The sequence below is a fragment of the Curcuma longa genome, chromosome 5 (assembly GCF_044706935.1).
Source record: "Curcuma longa cultivar G26 ecotype Majalengka, Jawa Barat chromosome 5, ITB_CL_G26_1.1, whole genome shotgun sequence".
NCBI lineage: Eukaryota > Viridiplantae > Streptophyta > Magnoliopsida > Zingiberales > Zingiberaceae > Curcuma > Curcuma longa.
Window position 1 is genome coordinate 1 of NC_133865.1, and position 5,475 is coordinate 5,475.

The 5,475-nt window shown below is 36.0% G+C and overlaps 1 long non-coding RNA gene across 1 annotated transcript; it reads left to right on the forward strand.

Annotated features, from left to right (window-relative positions):
- The first annotated feature begins 3,978 nt into the window (after nucleotides 1–3,978).
- LOC141828895 (uncharacterized) lies at nucleotides 3,979–4,442 on the forward strand. Its single transcript, XR_012601851.1, has 3 exons — nucleotides 3,979–4,169; nucleotides 4,243–4,320; nucleotides 4,419–4,442. It is a non-coding gene; the product is annotated as an uncharacterized LOC141828895 (long non-coding RNA).
- The last annotated feature ends 1,033 nt before the right edge of the window (nucleotides 4,443–5,475 follow it).

A 5,475-nucleotide genomic window follows, 5' to 3' on the forward strand; every position in this document is an offset into this window, starting at 1 on the left:
TCGTAGTAATTTAGAATCGGCGATCCTGTGGATCGATCGACTTAGTCTTCTTTGAAGACCTTGTCGATTATCCGGACGGGATAAAATTTTTATCCTGTGGGGTCTATGCTTCTCGGAGTGGATAGAATCCGGAACATGGGACAAAGATCCAGATCGCCAACAGTATACCAGAATCCTAGCTATGTAAAAAGACATTCTGAAATAAGAATCACATTTGGTCAATATTTTGCAAGTGTCTATTTAATCTATATTGTAGATGAGCATGGTGTGCGGAGTCACACACAGAAGACTATGTTATCAGTCCCTTGTAGATTATAAACAGTGTTCACAACCAAAATGGATTGGACAAACCATTAGAGTGGTTGTAGTGTAATTTGATCTTAGTCTGTCTTGACTATAGAATTACACTAGTACACTAAGTGTGTATTGAACAGGACCATCTAAGGATTGTTCGATTTATACTGACTATATAATCGAACTAAACCTCTGTTACTATAGATGTACATGCTCTTAATCCCGATATAATAACAAACACATGTGCTTAGTATGTACTTCTTTAATTCATCAAAGGGTGAGATTTAGATCGATAGATCAAAAGACCCGATGAGTTGGGAAGTAGTATTATGTACATGGTGTGTTGTTGATTATAGATGGAAACTATGTCCTATAATCTAGGTTGATGATGTCCCCTTGAGGAGCTCATAAGGATTATCATGTAAACCCTACAGGTGGACCTTGTCCGCATGATAATAAGGTTGAAGTGGTACTACTCTTGGATTAGATATCGATTAAATACGAGTTGTCAGTAACTCATTTAATTGACGGACATACGATATCTTAAACATAGGGAGATTAATGTACTGATAGTAAGAAGGAGCCCATATTGTAATATGGGATTGGTGCGATAGTTCGATAATAACTCTTTAGTGGTATGAGTTATTATTGATGAACTAAGGTTGTGTGTTCGGGGCGAACACGGGAAGTCTTAAGCTCATCAGAAGGCCAAAATCAATTCCTTCTCTAGGTCCCTGTTGTAGCCTCTGGGAATCCTCAAGTCCACCTTGGAAATGAAATTCTGTGAAGAAACTAGACATTCAAGCTCATGCAAAGAGGTGTAATCGATCAGCTGATCGATTACACACCTTGGTAATCGATCAGCTGATCGATTACCAAGACTTCAGGCAGATCAACTGGTAATCGATCAGCTGATCGATTATCAGGCTGGTAATCGATCACCTGATCGATTACTAGTGTTAATGAGAAAAAGTTACGGAGTTTAATCGATTGTTTGATCGATTAAAAGCCACGGATTTGAATTGGAAACTTCCAAAATCTTACCAAAATCTCCATTTTGATTGATTCAAATCATACCATGTTTATGAATCAATCATACCATGTTTATGACCCAAATTATACCATAAATATGAGATGGCTAGGCTATAAAAGAAGAGGCAAGGCAAGGGGTTGAGAACACACACGAAATATTCTTTTGGTGGCCGAGACTCTCTCGGCAGCCAACCCCTCTTCTTCCTCTTTTTCTCAAGGAGCTTGCTAGCCATCGGAGTGGAGAATTCTGGTGGAGAAAATTCTTGAAGGATCGTTGCCCACACAACGTTTGAGAAGAGGAGAGGAATACGACAGAAGATCAAAGAGGTCTTCGGGTACAAACTTCATCCTTCCGAACTGTCGGAAGAAAGGTATAATTTAATGTTTCCGCTTCAATTAAATTATTCCTTTTATATTGGATCCTGTAAACCAAACACAAGAGCCCAACGATCTAAATGCGTCGGGCAACTTGAGATCGTTTCAGAGAAATTTTTGTTTAGCAAGAATCTATCGGAACGGTTTTTCAAGACTTTCCCATCAGGTGTATTAAAAACATCGAAACTTGAAGGATAAACTAGTACTCCTTGCACTGACAATCTCTTCCTTTTTGATGTTTAATAATTTTTTAAGTTTAAAATTAGGTCAGAGTTTAATAATCTGAGAGAAATCTAGATTTTTTTATACATCAAAAAATTTGTTATATTGCACCAATAATTATGGTATATCTTATGGTCACAACTTAGTCCTGATAGTTTTTGAAAGACTATAGTAGATTTTAAAAATAATTTTAAAATAAATTTTTAAAGATTTTCAAATCAAATTTTGAAAGATCAAAATATTTCATAATAGTTTTCAAGAGAGTTTTCAAAATAAAATTTAAAATAATTTTTAAGTTATTTCCAAAATAGATGGTTTTAAAAATTAGTTATTATCCTTTTAAATCATAACCCCCCCCTTAACCTGATACATCATTAGGGCTCTTTATTAACCATAAAATAATCTTTCTATATGTTTTAGGGTTTAATCCAAATTAAAAGGATAATTTTTAAAATAATTTTGAACCATATTTTAAAATGCTTTTCAAAGATTTTGTAAAATTTTTCAAGAATTTATAAAAGATAGTTTTGAAATATGTTTGCTCTTTTGATTTTGGACCTCTCCCTTAGTCTGACACTTTCTTAGGGCTTCTTGTTACCTACAAGGCAAACTTCCTACGTGTTTAAGAGGTTAATTCAAGTCAACAGAACAAATAGTTTATGATTTTCAAAATTCTTTTCAAAATATGAATTTTAATTGAACTTTCAAATTGGACTTTCCCCTATCCTGACACTTCTTTAGGGCTCCTTGTTGACCATAAGATAATCTACCTATATGTCTTAGGAGTTATTCCAAGTCAAAAGATCAATTTATAAAATATTTTGTAAATATGAGTTTATAAAAGCATATTTTCGAAGAGATTTTCAAGTAAGTTTTAAAAGCTCTTTTAAATATTAGGTCTTTCAAGAATACCCTCCCCTTAATTAGACACTTTTTTAAAACATTCTAATTAATTACAAGAATTTTTTGCCTATATATCTTAGGGTTCTAGACCTAGTGTTGACTTAAAAGTTTTGTGTCTAAGTGCTAGTCAACCAATTTTTAAGATTTGTATTTTTGAAAATCATAGTATAGGTATACATAAAAAGCATAAATTTTAAATAATTATCAAAATTTTCAAAAATAGTTAAAAAATTAATTTAATAAATTTTGATTTTTTTTAAAAAATTATGATTTAATAGTCCTTAACTTATAACTCATTCTAAGTGCCTCAGTACATGACATACAATAATTACCTTATGAGTTTTCGTGAGATGTTTTGTAAATTTTATCTTTATTAAATTAAGTTAAGTTCTAATGAGTGTTTGACCTTGTATTAGATTTATGTTTAACCATTAGTTGGTTAAGTCCATATTTCAAAAATTAGCTTCCAGGTTGTGGTGAGGTAGAGGCCATCTTGGTTATCAAAACTGTTAGACATGAATTGATTACAATTATGAAATATTATATTTTTAGGCAATTAATTCTAATTTCTGTGATTTTACGGTAAATTTTGGCATTAATTGAATTTTATTCTTTGTAGGATTCAAGTGGAACCACGATCGAGCTAATTTGGACCGAGTCAAACCAAAATTGATCAATTTGATGGACCAAAAACTTTGTGATCAAGATTAAGGTTCAATTGGAGCTGAAATTGGATTTAATTGGAGCTGAATCGGCTTGATTTGAGTTGAACCAGCATTGAACCATAGCCGAACTCGGTTCAAACAGTAGCAAATCGGCCAAAATTCAAATCCACGTTATAACGAGGAATGAACAGTGCCAAAAATCGCGGACACTGTAGATAGTTTCTGTTCGTCGTTTTCGCCTCTATTTTAGATCTCGCGCGGTCGGATCTTGAAGTTCTTCCCATTCTAATTGATTTCCGGATCTCTAAGGAAGGTTATGTAAAATACCAGATTAAAAGCCCAAATAATACAGCCCAAATAGAGCCCATTCAATTATTATTGGTTATTGGATTGGATATTGAATCCGATTAAAACCCGACCCGTTAGGAATCCTATAGAAGCTACAGTGCATCCCCACTCGCGACTTGCTTCCTCTTTCTCCCGATCGTGATCCGCCTCCCTCTGCTCTCTCTGTCCCAATCGCGCGACCGTCGGCGAGCTCGGACGATGTCGACGATAAGGGTGGCCACCGGAGGACTAGGATCTGCTATCTAGGGTTGATTCGTCGCTGGCAGGAGGCTGTTTCGTGAGGCAAGGCGGCCGGCGGCAGTGGTGAACCGGAGAAGAAGGAGGTCATCGGTAAGGGTTCTTAGTTGGATTTCGGTTTGTGCTCGGATTCTGAGCTTAGATCTAGGGTTTCGTCGGATTTCAGGGCTGGATTGTGGATTTGACCGGCTGTGATGTGTCCGACAACAAGCAAGAGGAAGAACGAAGAAGGTGAAGCCGAAAGGTAAGGCTAGGTTTCGGGTATTACTTGTTGATGAGCTAAAAGTCTATGGATTGCTTCGATGTGTTTGGATCTGGATAGTGTTCTTCTTTGCTTCACAGATTGTTGATACGCTGACCGGAGCAGAATCTTGATTTGGGATTAAATCATATTGAAGGTAATCCTTCCTGAAGCCATTCCTTTTTACTTGTTGGGCTTTAATGGTTGATTGTATTGGTGGGATCTGTTCTTAGGGATTTGATCGGTTGTGTAAAATTGGAATCCAAGTTGGATTTGGCAGTGAAGAAGGAGAGGAAACTGAAGTTGATTAAGGTAAGCATCTTGTTAATTCTAGATTGTTTGCCGTGAGTAGCAATGGATTGATAGAGTTATTTGGTTACTGTTGGTTCGATCATTGTAGAAGTGAAATTGATGATGAATTGACTTATGTGAGGTTTGTTAGATTAATCAGACCCAGGGTTAGGATTAGTGGGATGGTTTAGATTAAACCATGAAATTAAATTACTGATATTTGATATGATATCATTGTAGTAAATAGTGTATTGTTGTATAATTTCAGGATTTTGATTTGATTCAGTCCTGATATACACGGAGTATTATATTTTCTGGGGGTTCTAGTCGTTGACGATCGTTATACCAGGTGGGTACCCTGTACTTGGTCACTACAGGTTCTTCTATTCCAGTGCATGTATTATTTTTATCTTGTGATCCTGTTGATACCCCAGTTGGTTGTGATAGTATCTAGTGGATACATTTGATCATCTTTGCTTGATACCTGCTTTTGACCTTATGATGATCTACTGTTGCCATGTTGATACCCTTGTTATCTGTATCATGTTGATTCCTGTATGACTCGTTGCTTGATACCTGTAGTATGATCACACTTGATCTATCCATGGTTAGATTAGTTCTCACTATGATATTATGGACATATATTGACCTCTGTTGATTCTGTTGATCATGCTAATTGACTTTAGCTATTACATGTTGGGATGATTAGCATACATCCATGATAGTTGTAGGTATTTCTGTTGGTGGATCTTACCTGCACCGTGTTGTGGTGCCTTACATAGGTAAGATGTTGCACTACAGTTGGGTGCACCAGGACTGGCTACATTTCCTCCTGCCACACTGCCCCTCCCCACTTATCTTTAGTGG